Source organism: Mustela putorius, unplaced genomic scaffold (genome assembly GCF_011764305.1).
Source record: "Mustela putorius furo isolate JIRA1106 unplaced genomic scaffold, ASM1176430v1.1 tig00000198_pilon_pilon_pilon, whole genome shotgun sequence".
In the NCBI taxonomy this organism is placed as follows: domain Eukaryota; kingdom Metazoa; phylum Chordata; class Mammalia; order Carnivora; family Mustelidae; genus Mustela; species Mustela putorius.
The window spans coordinates 5963350-5981563 of record NW_025421311.1 but is presented as its reverse complement, the minus strand read 5'-3'; the positions used below and the strand labels follow the sequence as shown (position 1 = coordinate 5981563).

The 18214-nt window shown below is 38.9% G+C and overlaps 1 protein-coding gene and 1 pseudogene across 1 annotated transcript in view; one reads left to right on the top strand and one right to left on the bottom strand.

Moving 5' to 3' along the window:
- Window positions 1-18214, bottom strand: part of DDX10 (DEAD-box helicase 10) — a 277103-nt gene that overhangs the window by 144920 nt on the left and 113969 nt on the right. The gene's annotated exons all lie outside the window — the stretch shown is intronic.
- Window positions 15206-15967, top strand: LOC123391323 (annotated as a pseudogene).

Sequence of the window (18214 nt, the reverse complement as noted above, 5' to 3'; positions counted from 1 at the left end):
CTAATATGTGGAGGGTATGTACACTCAAATGAGTGTGGGGACTGAGCCACATCTGTATCTCCCATCCTTACACACTGCCAGGTACATGCAGTTTAGTGTTTATTGACTGAATCAAGCAAACGGAGACACAGCTCCTTCAGACCCCATTCTTCCATCCACTCTTACCCCCACCTTTACTGGTGTTCACTCATACCCTTTATTTCCTTCCTTCCACTGAAATCTGGAAGTGTTTCGCTTATTCTCATGGCTTACTCCATCTGCACTTCCAGGGTACGTATGCTCAAAAAGTCAACAAATACAACACCAGGGGGGTATTGGAGGCTGTTTGGATTCTCTTTACTACCTTCTTGCCATCAAAGTCAAACTACTTTTTCTTTTTTTCATTTTTTTAAAAGACTTTATTTATTTGACAGATAGGGAACACAAGCAGGGGGAGTGGGAACAGGAGAAGCCCACAATCCCAGGAATCTGATATCATGACCTGACCTGAGCCACCCAGATGTCCCAAAGTCAAACTACTTTTAAAAGTCTACCCCAAACATTTCTACATCTTCACCTTTTACTCACCTCTCAATCACTGAAATATGGCTTCTGCCTCCCACTACTCTAATGAAATCAGCGATATTGCTCAATAAATGTTTGTGAGTGAATACTTAAAGGAAATTTGAAATGGACTTTACTGGTTACTTAACAGTTCACCATTTTAACTATCTACCACAATATCACTCCAAGTTGCCCCTAACAATATTGTAACATCAATGCTAGGAAAAACAAGCATTTTTTTAAGGAAAAAAACGTGTTATTTTATATTATAGCTATTACAGACTGAAGTCAAACCCTTGTCTTTTCAATTTGGCCATCAGAAATACTAGACACAAACTTTTCACTCAACTGTAAAAACTACATACATGCCCTAATTGTAACCATACAGGCATTCTGTGTGTGTGTGTGTGTGTGTGTGTGTGAACGTGCACATGCTTGCCCTTGACATCTGTGTTCAGTGAGACAAATACATTCCCTTTACCAGAGTTTCACTTACTGCATTTTCTTCTCATTACCTTTCTCTGCCTCCCTTTCTGTCTCTCTTCTCCTCTCTCTCTCTCTCTCTCTCTCTCTCTTTTTTTTCCCCCAGAATGAGCCATGTCAAATCTTTTGCTGATGAGACATAAGCATGACTGACAGGACAGATGGATGGAGGGAGGGAGGGAAGGAGAGACAGGAAGATCTCTTTCAAAATGTAGCCTGGTACTCTTCCAACTGGTACATTGTCACTGGGATACTAACTAAAGATGGGAGCAACCTTCATAAGGATTACAGAGTACTGCCTTTCTGGTTCGCACAACAGGATTTACATATTCCCATGACAGAAAACGTCACTCCTATTTTCACAAAGCTGCTAGAGTATCTGTCTGCTTTTAGTAGGCGCAACAGTGTTGTATCACAAACTAAACTGTTGCTATACTTCTACAAAAGACTAACCTTAGAGTTATTAATATACCTGAAAAGGACAACACTGCAGAAAAATCATAGCAAAATCCCAAAACACCTACTAGACTCTGATACAGGCAGAATAACTCACCTATTATCTGAGAGAAGTGAGTAAGCCATCTGGATAGTTATGCAGTACAAACCAATCTTATTACCAAAAACTAAAAATGAAAATAAAACTAATTCTTTTGTTTAGACTAAAGATTAGGGTAAAGTTTGTACTTCATACATATTGCTTAGATAATACAAGTGTTTTTAATTCTACATATTAAATTCATAAAAGTAGGGAAAGTCTGTCAATACACAGTAAGTACCACTCTAAAGTGATAAAGGGAAATTCCTCCATTGGACCAAAAAAAAAATCACATGGGCCCTTGATTAGATTAAGTGGGTACCACAAAAAAAGTATTTGATTTTTATGTGGGCAAGGACTGTGTTTTTATAAAATTGACCATTAAATGCACAGAAACACGGCAGGATCCTCAGAAAAGCTGTTCAAAGAGTGTAGAAGGGTGAGCATCAACAGTTAAAAAAAAAATGTGGAACACTTGACAGATGATGAAAAATCCCATATGAGAATCCATTACAAACTAGAAGTGGTAAAACCAGAGAAAGACCAGTAGCTATCAATCACCACTTGCAACTGCTATTCTATAAGCAAAAGGCTTCCAACTATCCCTTCACCAGTGAAACTGGTAATTGTCCCAACTACTGAAGAGGGTATATGTATTCCTTTTCTACCTGGCTTCTGTGAAGAACCTGATAGGAATATATGCTACCTCAGTGGTGGTTTCTTTACAACCCAAGCCTAATGCTTAGCCTAGATTTAGATGAGATAACAGAAATCCATGTTCTCAAGAAAGAAATCTAAGAGGTTTCTTAAATTATGAGTCTACTAGAGTAGAGTATTAAAATGAAGCATACCCTCTTCATGGCAAAACTACAGTCCCCTAGAGTCCCAGTAAGTTCTTAGAGTTTTCTTCCTGACCATATAGTTATAGTCCAATGAGCTAATTAGATGATATAAAGATGCCCTTAATGCAAATGAAAGAATTATATTTTCCTTTACAGAAAGGACCAAATATTGATAACACAATAAAACTCAGACCAAATGGCCTCCCTCTCAGAGAAACCTTTGCTGGCCACCATCTCTAAAGTGGCCTCTCCATAAAAGCTTTCTCCTAATTCCAGCACCCTGTGCACTACAGCTCCCAGTTTATTTCCTTTATAGCATGACCCTATACTCCATCTTGTTTACTTATTTACTATCTGTGCATCTACCTCTAACATAAGACAGCCTTAAAAATTAATTAGTTAATTAGTTAGTTAAAACAAAAATAAGGCGGCCTTGACCACTAGCACCCGGTTTACTGTTGATTTTCTGGCACTAGAGCAAAGGGTCTGACACCCAGTAAGCTGTCAATAGAGCTGAATAACTCAGCGAATGGAGGGATTGCCGGGACACCACACATTCTCCACACACACCATGCTCTCGCCCATGACTCTACCACAGTCTCAAATGGAATTCCAGAGAAAAAGATATATTCACTAAAGGCCCTTCCACCCTTTTTGTTGTTGTTCTCAATGGAAACTTTATGTATAAACAGAATTCTTTTTAAAGACCATGGCTTATTCCACAAATTTAACTCAAAACAAACAAGCAAACTCCAAGTATCACGTTTTTCTTCTTTCACTATTAAACTGGTCATGTGTATTTCTCAAGAATAAAAATATATTAGAAGTGTTAGTTTAATCCAGAAATATTGGAAATTAAATCAAATCATACTGGCATAAACAAACTGAGAAGCAAAGGCAAGACACTGAGAAATCTGATATCTCTGATTTTAATCTATACCCAAAATTAAAGGTCACTGCTCTAACTCATTAAATTCATGATGTCAACTCAGCAATGTAAAACAAGACCTAGTATTAAGTAGGAGTAAAGATAAGAAAAGATGAAAGCATTCAAAAGAAGCAAGTTCATTACCTACTTAAATAACTGTATAAATTATAGAAAAAAGAAACCTTAAAGTTCCTGTGGTATCTGAAAATATAGCACATGGCTAAGAATATGTATGCCCTCCCCAAAGTATCTTTCATACATGCTTAAACTATTCTCGTAATGAAACTCTTATTCAGCCTAAAAAGAAACTTATCTTTGATGCCTGTATTGCTTGCTACTTTAAACAAAAGCAACTAACTATATCAATAGTTTGACGACATATCAGATAAAGGGCTAGTATCCAAAATCTATAAAGAGCTTAGCAAACTCAACACCCAAAGAACAAATAATCCAATCCAGAAATGGGCAGAGGACATGAACAGACATTCCTGCAAAGAAGACATCCAGATGGCCAACAGACACATGAAAAAATGCTCCACATCACTCGGCATCAGGGAAATACAATTCAAAACCACAATGAGATACCACCTCACACCAGTCAGAATGGCTAAAATTAACAAGTCAGGAAATGACAGATGCTGGCAAGGATGTAGAGAAAGGGGACCCCTCATACACTGTTGGTGGGGATGCAAGCTGGTGCAACCACTCTGGAAAACAGCATGGAGGTTCCTCAAAAAGTTGAAAATAGAGCTACCCTATGACCCAGCAATTGCACTACTGGGTATTTACCCTAAAGATACAAACGTAATGACCCGAAGGTGCATGTTTATAGCAGCAATGTCCACAATAGCCAAACTATGGAAAGAACCTACATGTCCATCAACAGAAGAATGGATAAAGAAGATGTGGTATATATATACAATGGAATACTATGCAGCCATCAAAAGAAATGAAATCTTGCCATTTTGCGACGAGATGGATGAAACTAGGAGGTATTATGCTTAGCGAAGTAAGTCAACTGGAGAAAGACAGCTATCATATGATCTCCCTGATATGAGGAAGTGGAGAGGCAACGTGGGGGGGTTGGAGGGTAGGAAAAGAATAAGTGAAACAAGATGGGATCGGGAGGGAGACAAACCATAAGAGACTCTTCATCTCACAAAACAAACTGAGGGTTGCTGGGGGGAGAGGGGTGGAGAGAGAGTGGTGGGGTTATGGACGTTGGGGAGGGTATGTGCTATGGTGAGTGCTGTGAAGTGTGTAAACCTGGAGTTTCACAGACGTGTACCCCTGGGGCTAATAATACATTATATGTTTATTAAAAAAATAAAAAGTATATTAATAGTTTGATGACAATTCTGAAATCATAATGGGAGAAAAATTCTGGCCTCCACACCATACGTGGGTGTGTCTGGACTGGCTGGGCACAGACTCATAAGAAACCTCATCCTTAGCGTGCACACAGGCTTGTCAGCAGAGAGACCATGCTCAGCAAAGTGCCAAGCACAGTAACAGCCCAGATTCAAATCTAGCTAATCCAGTTCTGCAATGAACACAGTTATCTAAGCAATAAAATGTACCATTTTTAATCACTTGGGGTTTACTTTTCAACCACTTATTTACCTCCTGTCTGTGGCAAAAACATCCTAGGATGACTTCCAATGATTCCACCTTCTGGTGTCCATACCTCTGTGTAATCCCCTCTTCTTCAGTGAAAGCAGGACTGTCTTCCAATCAACACAACATGGGAAAAGTAATGGGTCATCCCTCCCGCCGTGGCGGGAGACTGGATGTGAGACTCCATCTCACCAGCAGACTGGAGCCACAGATTCCCTGTGCAGGCTTAATGATGTCAGCAGCCATGCTGGAGAAGCCCATATGGCAAAGAACTGTGGGTGGCCTCTAGGAACCAAGGGCAGTCCCCAGCCAACAGCTAGCACAAAGCAGGGGCCCTAAGTCACACAGCTGCCAAAGACATTCTGCTAACAGCTTTAATGAGCTCAGAAGGTGACTTTTCATTCAAGTCCCCAGATGAGAATGTAAAGTGCCCAATACCTTGACTGCAGCCTTGTGAGACATCAAACCCAGCTAAGCTAAGACACGGACCATACAACATAATAAATGTGTGTTGTTTTAAGCTTCTGAATTTGTGAAAAACTGTTATACAGCAATAGAAAACTACTGTCTAGTTTGATGTTATTTTTAATTTTTCAATGTACTTGAACTAACACAATAAACAACGCCCCCAATAAATGCTTACTGAGAATTAACTGTGAGCGTCTGATCGTTCCGGTCCACTTACACTTCACTTGTATGAGAAAACAGGTGCGAGCACACACACGTTAGCGGAGCTGGAATCCGCTTTGGAATTAGACCCGTCAGCAATACCTTAACTCTAAAAAGAGACAAGAGGCTATAGAACCCCAAAGTGAGAAAATATCAAAGGAAAGCAATTATCTCCTGTGATCCTCACAGGTTAGCAAAAGGAAGACACAATTCAGAGGCAACCACCAAAGATATTTATTTCCAACATAAGACCATTTGCTTTATTTCTCAGTTGCTGTTACCTAGAGATTACTTTATAAATAAAAGATTAAAAATCAAAAAGCTTCCACTGAAATGAATATCTGAAGTTTACTTGCTAAAAATATAAAAGAATGAGAACATAAAAACACATATTAAGTGCATTTTACATGACCTCAAAGGTAGCTTTGATTTATGTAATATATGCCTCAGAGAAAAAATGAGGAAGAGAGCAATGATAAACAAAAAACAAAGATCCTTGAATTCTAAAGTAGTGCTCCTAGGTATTATTATTCATCTGAGTGGAATGACCCTGAGTAACAAAGGTAGTAAAAAACTTATAATATTGAACCAGATTTGATATACTGAAAGACTACTGCTAGCAAAAAATCATCTGTTGGAAAAGAAAGTAAGTAGAGGAAACCGAAGGCAGCTAAAAAAGGGGGTGGAGGGGCAGTGCATGCTGGAGACAGCAGGTGTCTGTAATAGCAGACTGTCAGTTCTACAGAAGAAAGTCAACTCTGTTTGCTTATGTTTGTTCCTGCGCTGGATTTCTAAAAACAATAGGTACAGACATTAACTTTATAGGCTGCCTCTGCTGGTATTACTTAGGAGCTATATCTATATCCAAGTCTGACTGATTGAGATAATTAAATTTCAAGTCTGGAAAGATCAATTCATGAGACGATGATTCTGTGTTAGCATCATGGCATTCAACCTTCACTGAGCTCATACAGGCTGGGGGTTCCCTAAAACACACATATAAAAATAAAAGTACATATGTGATCCTTACCATGCAACATAAACAACTAACTCTAAGAATCCGGTAATTGTCTTTTAAAAGAATTTCATAAAGTTTCAGAAAATAACAAAAAGAAAGCAACATACTCCAAGCATGACAGATCAGACTTGAGAGAATGACCTATCCCTGGCAGGAAATAATAGGCTGCTGTCTCCTAAGAAATCAGATGCTCTTTTTTTTTTCTGATACATAAACAAAAGAGGTCTAATGAAAATGTAGAAGATTGCTTTAAAGAAGGGCGGGGGGGAAACTGGTATCTTTCAAGTTACAGTATTATTGAATTTTGTGCATTTTAAATTATATCAGTATACTATTACTTGGGTGTTACAGATTTACCCATACATGTTTCTGAGTTTTCTAAACAGAGCAGAGATGAGATCCCCCTTGATTAGCCACAACAGGCCTCATGGCACTCAATGCACACTGTTTCTTTTTCTCCTTTTTCTTTCTTTCTTTTTTTGGACTGCAAATAAACCCATTAAAACAGTATCAGGTTGAGAATTTCTACGCTTTTCTTTTTCAAGCCTCCCATAGCTCCCTTTTCACCTCTAAATAATAAAATTGTCAAGATCACCCTTGTTTTAATGATGACAAAAGAATTTGATAATTAGTAGCATACATAGTAGTGAATGGCGAAAGCTCAGGAATACAAAGGACCTAGATCTGAATTCTAAATTAGTTATGTTCTTATTTAGCAGCATCTAGCACATTAAAAACGTCAAGTTTTTCAAAAGGAAAAGTGTTTTGTGTTGGGTGTATTCTAAAGGGGTGTGAAGGGCCTGGAGAATGTATTCATGCAAGAGAAAATGGGAATGACAATACAGGAATCAAATGCAGAAACTAAGTCACTTCCCATGTGCACCCCGCAGCCTTAGGAATACTTCCAGGCATGCTTCTACTCCATTTCACAACAGGATGCATGAGACACAGAGGCTGTAAGAGGCTGAGGGGCTTGCCTGTGGTGAGGAAACAGAACACAGTGTATTCAGGATTCACAGGTCTCCTCACATCTAGTCCAGCAGATGCTGTTTTCTACACACACTAAGCTCTTGCCAATCTTAGAAGAGTTTAACATTTTACAAGTTCAGACACTTTGAAAACATGTTCCTAAACACACTCAAAAAAGCACACTTATCTCAAGTTGTAAGAAGAGGGGAAAGACAAGCCAACAGAACCAAAACTCAGGGCCGATTTTGTAGTGGTTAATCAATGTGTCCTTTCCATGCATAGGTTAGGAAGGTAGGGAGAGCTGGAGATCATTTTTTTAAATTCTAATATTGTTACAAAACTCTGACCTGGTTAAGTATTTTCTTAACAAAATTGAAACAATCACACTGTGACATTCAAAGTATCCATTCTGATATCCCCACGTACACAGCCTAACAACATCATCTTTCTCAAGGACAAGTTGCATTATCACCATCATCCGGAGTCTGAAAAAGAGAGAATAGACCTCTGAGTCCAGTCTACAGTTCTGCCAACTCAAAGGATTAATTCTTTATGGTCTGAGCACACAGTATTTGACAAAAAGACATCAACTAACAACTATTATCCATTTCTACCTCTACATACTGAACACACAAAGATGCAAAAGGAATGGGGAGAAACAGCTTAATCACCTGGATGACAAATCAATTTATAGAGCAAACACTCAAAGGTTAAGTATAATAAGATACATTGAAAATTAATATCAACTGCAAAAACAGGGATAACATACAAACTACAAATACTAGAAACACAACATTATTCAAATAAATGGTTTAATCCTACTTTTGCCCAATAAGGTTAGGCAAAAGCATCACCTCGTGCAATTTTCCACATAACCAGAAATTAATCAAGAATTTTTTATTTCTTATAAATCTGAAACTAGAGCTTCCAAAAATTCATACGAACTCGCTAGCAGCATTTAGCTCCATCTAGGCAGGCAAAGCAGCCTCAAGGAGCAAGAAAATGCTGAAGGGAATACACAGAAAACTATACACAGAATACAATACGCAGAACAGGGCAATAAATTATTAAAGTACTCGCTTAAGAAAGAAACAAAGGCAAAAGTTGACAGAAAAGGAAACAGACAATGCGGACTATCGCAATGCTGGGAAAAGTGAAGCTGAACCAAGTTTAGAAGTCACTATAAGCCTGAGGAGCTGTCCCTGCCTATATTCTACTCATATTTATTGAGCACCAACACTGTGTCAGGCGTGGTGCCAAGCCTTGGGGTGGGAGAAGAAATAAGACAGAGACTCTGTCCTCTAGATGCCAGCCTAAATGAAAAAGTTGAATATACAAATGAACAATTACAAGGCAGCTAACGTTCAAGGAGTGGAATCTGTGCAAAGGCAAGAGAAGGGGACAAACTGAGACCTGATCTTTTTTAGAAAGGGTCTTCAAAAAAAAGTAATTCCTAATGCCCTACTTGGAAGGTAATAAGTTACTGTCGTTCTTACGCACCTGCATGATAACATTCTTATGCCATCCCTGGAAAAGTTCAGAAATAGTCACTCAAACTCCTTGTCTGACAAACAGAGGCTTCAATCAAAGAGTGAGATTTCACCAGATACACAGAAACAAGCATAGGGCATCCCAGGCAAGGAGAATCTGATTTGCAAGGAGAGGGTAAGCCACGTTTGGGGAATTCTTAGTCATCCGGATGGAGGTAGAGGCAGGGAAGAAAGTGAGTAGGGACAGAACTAGGCTCTGGCAAGAGATGGGGCAGGATGTAGTTTTGCATCACACTGCAACGCATTTAGCATGGCGTGCTAACATATAATCCATATATTAATATAATTCCTTATATATTGATACACAGAATTAATATACAGAAACAGGTAGGGACCTACTATGGAGGTGTAAAATGGTCAGATTTGTTCCAAAGTATTTGGTCCTGGTTCAGTGGCCAAGAACCAACACTTTCTAGGATGCTATCATATTTACCACATAGCAAAAGGAAAAAAAGTTCTACCCAAACTGGAACATGAACTTTTTTACATTTTCAGTGTAAGATGCTTTATTACATAACAAACTCTGTCAATCCACACTCTTACCAATGATTTAAAGAATTCCAATAAATTAACATTTTTCAGATCATGTGAATTATCATGAGTCCAAAAAGATATTGACATTACTTTTAACAGCTCTTTAATCTCACACACACATACACATATCCCCCACAAAAACTGCCAAGAAAAAGCAATTCCTAAGATAGCAGATATAGTTATTGGATCAGTATGCTTAATTAGAAATAAACTGGGTCTTAGATGGGAATTTACTTAAATAAAAAACAGTATGAAAACCCCAGAACTACTGATACTTAGAGGCAACTCAGTAAATGAGAAACAAGCATAGAAGAGATTAAATTTCTCCTCTACCCCCTTAGGGTCTTGGCCAGGCCTAACAATTAAACTGATGGAATTCACATTAACACCAGAAAAGCATACAAATTTTTTCATTATTTTTTTACGTACTTGGAAGCCCTCACAAGAAAAACGAAGACCCAAAGAAGCTATTAGGGCCAAGGGCTTACACATTAGGCTGGACGAACGGTAGTAAATTATGAAGATGTGACAAGATATAGGGGTTGGAATAGGGCAGATAACTGTGGAAAAGTGGCTAGGAAGGTAGGGTTAGGTTAGTAAGGGTTGTTGTTCTTGTTGTTGTTGTTGTTTTAAGATTTTATTTTTTTGAGAGAGAGAGGGAGCATGCACAAGTGTGAGGAAGGGACAGAGGGAGGGAAAAACAGACTCCCTACTGCTGATACAGGTCTCCATCCCAGGACTCTGGGATCATGACCTGAGCCAAAGGCAGACACTTAACCTACTGAACCACCCACATGCCTTAGGTTAGTTTAATAAGGTTTGTTTGCGCAGATTTTTCTCTGCCTCAATTCCCCATCTCTGGTGGCAGGAAGGCTCCTTTCTCCTAGTGAGAAGGAGGGCATTTCTCACTAGTTTTCCCTCTTGCCTTCAGGAAGAGAAAGGAAGGTCAGCGTGGCCTTCTTGCAAGTGCTGTTATTTATCTGCCTTTAACTCAATATAACCCTCATATCCGCATGGTATCTTCTGCGGTGGCATATTTTGCCAGCCCACACAAGCAAATCTGAAACTTCAAACACCCCAGCATCTGTTTTCTCCCCCACTCTATCCATGAACTTACAGTAATTCTTCTAACTTGTTTAGCATTCCAATATCCCCAATCCTCTTCTGATGGAAAAAAAAAAAAAACAAAAACAAAAAAACCTGCTCTTAAAAAGACAGAAGATATTCAGCCTAAAAGGGAAGGAAATTCACACACATGCTGCTACAAGATAGATGAATCTTGAAGACATTAAGCGAAATAAACCAGTCTCAAAAAGACAAGTACTGTATGACTGAACTTCCAGGACGTATCCAGAGTCATCAGATTCATAGAGACAAAGTACAACAGTGGCTGCCTAGGACTGGAGAGAGAAGAGTGGGGTTTCAGTTTTGCAAGGTGAAAAAGTTCTGGAGATTAGCTGCAAAATGATGTGAATATTCTTAACAGTACTATGCCACACACTTAAAAAGAGTTAAAATGGGAAATTTTATGTTATGTGAGTTTTAAAATGTTACTAAAAAAAAAAAAAAAAAAAAGAAACAGATGTCTAATAAACTCATTGAGACTGAAATGGTGAGTAACTGAGGACAAATCCATGCCTCAGGAAGGAGAAACCAAAGGAGCCTTTCCTGGAATCTAAGAGTTTAGAGTCTTCTATTCCCTAAGCAAACCTTGGGGGGGGGCCAAAACAGTGATTTATTTAAAATGTTTTTCAGCAAAATTCGTAAGACATCAATATATTAAGCAAGAGATGGAAGCAGGGAGTCAAAACAGCTTAGAAAGATTGAAAGAAATAAGAGTATTCAAGGGATCGGTTCAAAGACGACTGTTAAGATTTCTAAGCATGGTAAGAGAAAGAATACAGCCTACGTCCGTTCCCTTGGGATTATTAGGTGGGAGTCACTGAGCAAGCAGATGAAGAGGGAGTCCACTGCACAAGCTGCAGAAGGAGGCCCTTCCTCTTGCTCTTCAGCTACCAGGCCATTCAGCAGGAATCAAAGAACGGCTTTATTTATTTATACTTCTCCTCATCTTAAAAGACCTGAAAAGGTCAGCAAATAACCCTGCTGTTCTGTTATTTGCTGTTGACCAACACAACAGGAATATTTATACTTCCCAGAATTTGAAGTGCTATGATAATGACACAGCTCTCCTTACAAACCACAGAAGAGGTACAATTCTGAAAGATTTTATCAATAAAACTGTGCTAACTCCAGTCATACGTTAAATGTACTAGGTAAGCCCTTATTTACTAGATAGAGCTCTATCTCCTGAGTGGATCTTTTGTAATAGAATTCATTTATCTATTTGTTATATTCTCCTGCAAAATTCTTCCTGTTTATCTCTACTACTGCATGGGAGAAAGGCATAGAGGGAGGTTAAAAGAAAGTCCTAAATCAGATAAAGGTTCTAGAAGAGCCCTTATTCTTTTTACATACCAAAGGAAAGTAAAACTAGAATCATCTAAGGCATATTAACAAGAATGGAAATCATAATACAATTTAACTATTTGTAGTTCAGAGACAAATAACTTTTTTATTGAAAAGGCTAAATTTGCCATCCCACATGAGCATTCTCTCCGTACTTTTTTAACTTACTACTGAGTGCTACATGAGACAGTGAACAAAAGAATAAATCAACTCATGTCAACTTCCAAGACAGGATTATCCACTACTGCTGAGTCCAGTTTGACTCAAGACTGTGGAAAAGACAAAAATGAGTAACAGTTGTTATCCCAAAAAAGCATACTGTTCACTAGAAGGTTAAAGGGTAAAACACAAGTGTACACTCAACCAGAACACAAGGAATATGTACTATAAAGGTTATGCGGAACAAGGATAGTTCTGTCATCACAAAAAAAGAAACATAAGGGGCACCGGGGTGGCTCAATGGGTTAAAGCCTCTGCCTTCAGCTCAGGTTACGATCCCAGGGTCTCTGCTCAGCAGGGAGCCTGCTTCCCTTCCTCTCTCTGCCTGCCTCTCTGCCTACTTGTGATCTCTGTCAAATAAATAAATAAAATCTTAAAAAAAGAAACATAAAAACAATGTTTTTATTGAAAATTAACTGGCTCTTTGAAAGTTCAGTAAAACTGATAAGCCCTTTTTCCTGAAAATCGGGAAAATAAAGTAAACACAATTCACAGTATGAGAAATGAGAGGGAGAACATCACCACAGATCATACAGACATTAAAAGGCTAGTAAGAGAGTATTACCAGCAACTTCATGTCAACAAATCCAGTTGACTTAAATGGAACAGGAAAATTTCTTGAAAAGTAAAAACCACTGAAGGTCGGGAAAACCACTGAAGGTCGGGGCACATGTGTGGCTCAGTCGGTTAAGTGGCTGACTCTTGATTTTGGCTCAGATCGTGATCTTGATGTTGTAAGATTAAGCCCCACTTTAGACTCTGCACTAGGCTAGGAGTCTGCTTGAGTATCCCTTCCTATTGCCTCTGCCCTTCCCCCTGCTCACTCTCTCTAAAATAAATTTAAAAACGCTTTTTAAAGAAAAATAAAAACTACTGAAGGTCACTGAAGAAAAAAATAAATGACACAGTCTTATATTTAGTAGAGGAAAAGAATTTGTAGTTTAAAAACCTACCCACAGAGACATTACCAAAAAAGCAAATTACAGAACAATCAGTCTCATAAAACACAAAAGTAAAAATGCTTAAGAGAATTTGCAAATTGAACCAAGCATGTAAAAGAATCATGGTCAAGAGATCTATTAAGGGAATTCAAAAACAACACAATCCCATCTGTATTTTAGGATGATAACTCCAAAAAGCACTATTAGGAATAATTTAAAACAGAGAGACTGAAAAAGGTATGTGTGGGTAGAAGGAGGGGGAAGGAGCCTATTAGGGTAGTATTTCAGAAGTCAAAAGCAAAAGAGACCCCCACGTGGCACAATGTCTGTGAGCAAGAGTAAAGAGAAAATGTGCTTGCCAAGGACACTTACACCAGTGAAATGTCTGGGTGACTAACACATCCAAGTACACCTGAATCCTCTGGAAGATGGTAATGCCATTAAGTGACACAAACTTTAGGAAGGACAATAATAAATTGTGTTTTGGCGCATGCTGGTGAAGAAGAATGCATCTGAAAATCACAAAGTACAAGAGCCAAAACCCACAACACAGAGCACATTTTATATAACCCATGAAGGAGAGGACTCAATTCTGACTAATCAAGAACTAGCTATAATCCTGACACAAGGCAACATACAAAGATCATTACTTTGTATTCATCTAAAAAGATGGATATTTATCTCCAGGCAAAACGCCTACAAAATGTACTTTAATAGTCTTCCTTCCTTTCTACCCAAAACATTCTCTTTGTAATTAACTGAGTTAATAAAACTGCCTATCTGGAGATCTGTCCCTAAGAACAATTTAGATAGCTCTTTTCAAAGTGATAACAGTGATCACACATGAATTCAAAACATGGTGTTTTGTGGGTTTTTCTTTAACTGTAAATCATCAGCATCAGGACAAACAACATTGGTTGTATCCTTTCCTATTCCCTGCTCAAAGAACTGCTTTCTCCAGCTATCAAATGGCTAAAGGATTGGGTTAAAATCTTCACAGTGAATCTTACTTGGTATGACTGTTCCCAGTCCTAGCAAGCTGCAGGCCAGAATTAACTGGGAACGCTTATTTTTTTTTTTCTTTAAGGATTTTATTTATTTAAAAGAGAGAGTGTGTGTGAGAAAGAGCAGGAGCAGCAGAAGCAGAGCAAGAGGGAGAAGCAGATTAACACTGTTGAACAGGGAGCCCAACTTGAGATGCCATCCCCAGACCCTGGGGTCATGACCCTGAGTTGAAGACAGATGCTTAACTGCTTAACCTAGTGAGTCACTCAGGTGCTCCCTCATCTGGGAACTTTTTTTTTTTTTTTTTGGGAGAAAGAGAAGTAATATTTATTAAAGATCCGTAACAATCAGATGAAATGAGGGTTGTGATACTAATATTAAGGATGGGAAAAAAGGTTCAAAGAGATTAAAGAATGTGACCAAGATAATACTGATAATAAGTGACACAGGTGGAATCTGAATGCAAATATGACCCTAATGTCCATGCTCTCTGCGTTCCTTCCCAAGACCACACATGCCTACGTTCTAACCTTATCTCATCTGGGAACTTTAAAAGATAGATGACAATGCTCTGACTCCATCCCTCCTCACTTTCCCAGTGGTGGGTATTAAGGAGGGCACGGATTACATGGAGCACTGGGGGTTATACACAAACAATGAATCATGGAACACTACATCAAAAACTAATGATGTTATACAGTGACTAACATAAATAAATTATTTATAAAGTACAACAAAAGGAGAAAGCCCCTGATCTAAATGGAATGTGCATTTTTCTTCTCCAAGGAAAGACAAAACAATAGATCACGCCAGTGCTGTAAGACATCTAGGCAGCCCCAGAGGTCCTAGAATGGGAAGCCAAGACAGCTTCCGTGGAGCCAAGGCCAGGGTGTGGATCTCCACCACCAAACTAAGCCACCTAGTCCAGGATATGAAAACTGATTCCCGAGAGGAAATCTGTCTCTTCTCCCTACCCACCAAAGAATCTGAGATCACTTTTTCCTGGGGGTATTTCCTGGAGAAGTACCTGGGGGTATTTCCTCAACAATGAGGTTTTGAGGATTATGCCCATGCAAAAGCAGACCCACACTGGCCAGCAGACTAGATTCAAGCCATTTGTCACCATGGGGGACTAGAACCAACTTGTCAGTCTAGAGGCAGCCACTGCTGTACATGGGACCATCATCCTGGACAAGCTCTCCATGGTCCCTGTGTGGCAAGGCTACTAGAGGAACAAGATCAGCAAGCCCTCCACTGTCCCTTGTGAGGTGACAAACCACTAAGGCTCTGTTCTAGTGAGTCGCATCCTCCTCTCCAGGAGCACTGGCATTGTCTAGGCTCCTGTGCCCAACAAGCTGCTGATCATGGTGGGTACTGACAAGAGCTACACCTTGGTCAGATGCTACACTGTCACCATGGACAACTTTGCCAAGATCATATCTGATGCCATCTTTAAGACCCAGATCCATCTTACCACCAAAGAGACTGGTGCAAAGAGATTATATTCACCAAGTCTCCCAATCAAGAATTTGGGGATCATCTCATAAAGATCCATACCAGAGTTTCCAGGCAGAAGACTCAGGCTGCAGTGTGGTCATCACATACTTCACTTTACTTTCCTTGTATAAAAATTAAGACTATTTAAAAAATAAAGGATTCTGCCCTAAAATTCACTTCTAAATCAATTATTTAAATCTTTCTTCCTTTTGTTCTCCAAAGAGCATGGACAGCTTGGTGCTTCCAAGGCTCACTTCTCCCCCATACCTTGGATTTGGTCATTCCTATTCCTCCTGAACCCACTGCCTCAGTCTCTTCAATGAGGTTCAGGATCTACTTTCCTTAGGCCTTTAAATATGTTCACATTTGACAGTTCACATTCGTCAGCTCTTAGAACAAATAAATTGCACGATATATTCCTTTCCCAACCAGCTACTCCATGACACCCAACCCCTGCTCCCTTCACAGCCAACCTTCTTAAACTGTGGTCCCCTCATCTCTTCATTTATCAACCCACTTTACTATGCCTTCCACCTCCAGTACTGGAATAAAATTGCCTGGGGAAGTACACCAATTATTGCCTCATTGCTAAAATTAAAGACTCCTATTAAGTCTCTAGATTTCTCTCTTATTTTTAAGCCTCTAATAAAGTCAAAGTATATGTTAGACACTAGATGTACAAAGTTGATTAAAACAGTCCCTATCTTAAGCAGCTCACAGTCTTATGCAAGAAATAGTCACAGAGACCATTTCAATATGGCAGTAAATAAGTTCAATGACACTGGTTTATACATAATAGATGGAAATCATAGGAAACTGGAGCTAGGAAATGGTTTCCAAGAAGAAAGAATAATCTCAGTTTTAAAGGTTTAATAGAAATTCTTAATGTCATACAGTGAGAAAGAATATTTCAGACAAAACATATGTGTGTAAAGACAAGAGAAATAACCTAAACTCAGGCAACAACCATAAGCAGGAAGGAGAGGACAGACCCAAGAAAAATCTATTAACCTGTCATACAGAATTTGATACCACTAACTACTCTGCCCTAACTACTCTCTTTTGTTGGATTTTTCTTCTATTCCAAAGAGTCTGTCCCCATCCTCATACTCTAAAAGCCCTCTGAAGATCTGATCCAAGCCTGCTACTGGCTAGCAAGCACTGCAAACAAAGTCATGGTAAAAAGTTTTCATTTGCAACTTTAATGACAGTACTGACAAGCAAAAGAATACTCAGTTCTCTCCACAGGATTAGTCAAATTAATTGCTTTCATAAAAGTAATGTACAAACTGGGGTGCCTGGGTGGCTCAGTGGGTTAAAGCCTCTGCCTTCGGCTCGGGACGTGATCCCAGGGTCCTGGGATCGAGCCCCGCATCGGACACTCTTCTCCACAGAAAGCCTGTTTCCTCCTCTCTCTGACTGCTTCCCTGCCTACTTGTGATCTCTCTCTCTCTGTCAGATAAATAAAATCTTAAAAAAAAAAATACTTAAAAAAAAGTAATGTACAAACTAACATATTAAAAAATAGCAGTTATCAGGATATTACGGTGCAAGAATAGTGACTTAAGGTAAAGACTATTAATAAAATGCATTGAAGAGAAGCAAGCTGCAAGTGATCCTGGGGAAATTAAACTGCAGAATCTAAAGTGATTTAGAAATAGTCTAACTGGAATTTAATTGCAGATGAGAAATATTACTCATATAAATTTTAACCAGATCTAGAAGATGGTCAAAAAGAACTGCAGAATGAATTAATGGTAGAAAAATTTTAGACTTGCACTTTCTCTGAAGAATGCAAGTGGGTCTTCTACTTCCAAATTCAAATCTGAGAATGTCCTGCAGAATTGCCTGTGAGAATCACAATTCCTAAGCAGAAACCTAATAGGTGGTTTCTAAGGTAACTACAGCCCATATCCATACCATATAATCGACATATCAGAGTCATCACCTGAGCTTCCCAGAAATTAACTGGAAGAGCTGACATGTTGTACTTGTACCCTAAGGCTGCAACCCTTTAAACAAATGAACTCCATGTTCTACATTAGGTGAATTTGCCAGTCGCTTTCTAAAGGAGAAAACCCATCTTTGTAGAGGTCAAAAAGAAATATGTGAGAATAATCTCTTCTGATGGCTGTGCTCTTAATTCTCAATGGCCAATGGAAACAGAACTTACGATGTTACAGAAGCAGCTTTTAAAAACTTTTAAAGAGATATCAGAACAAGAGCAATTCAGTTGTCCCATACATATTCTTTGGCTCATTTTATTTCTCTCAGAAAAAAAGAAAGTCTGCTAATTGTCTCTCCAAGAAAGAAAACAGCAAGGGAAAGGAGAGGATTCTTGGCTGTGCAATATGAGCTACACTCTCAGAACCTTTGATAACTGCAGCTCAGACTC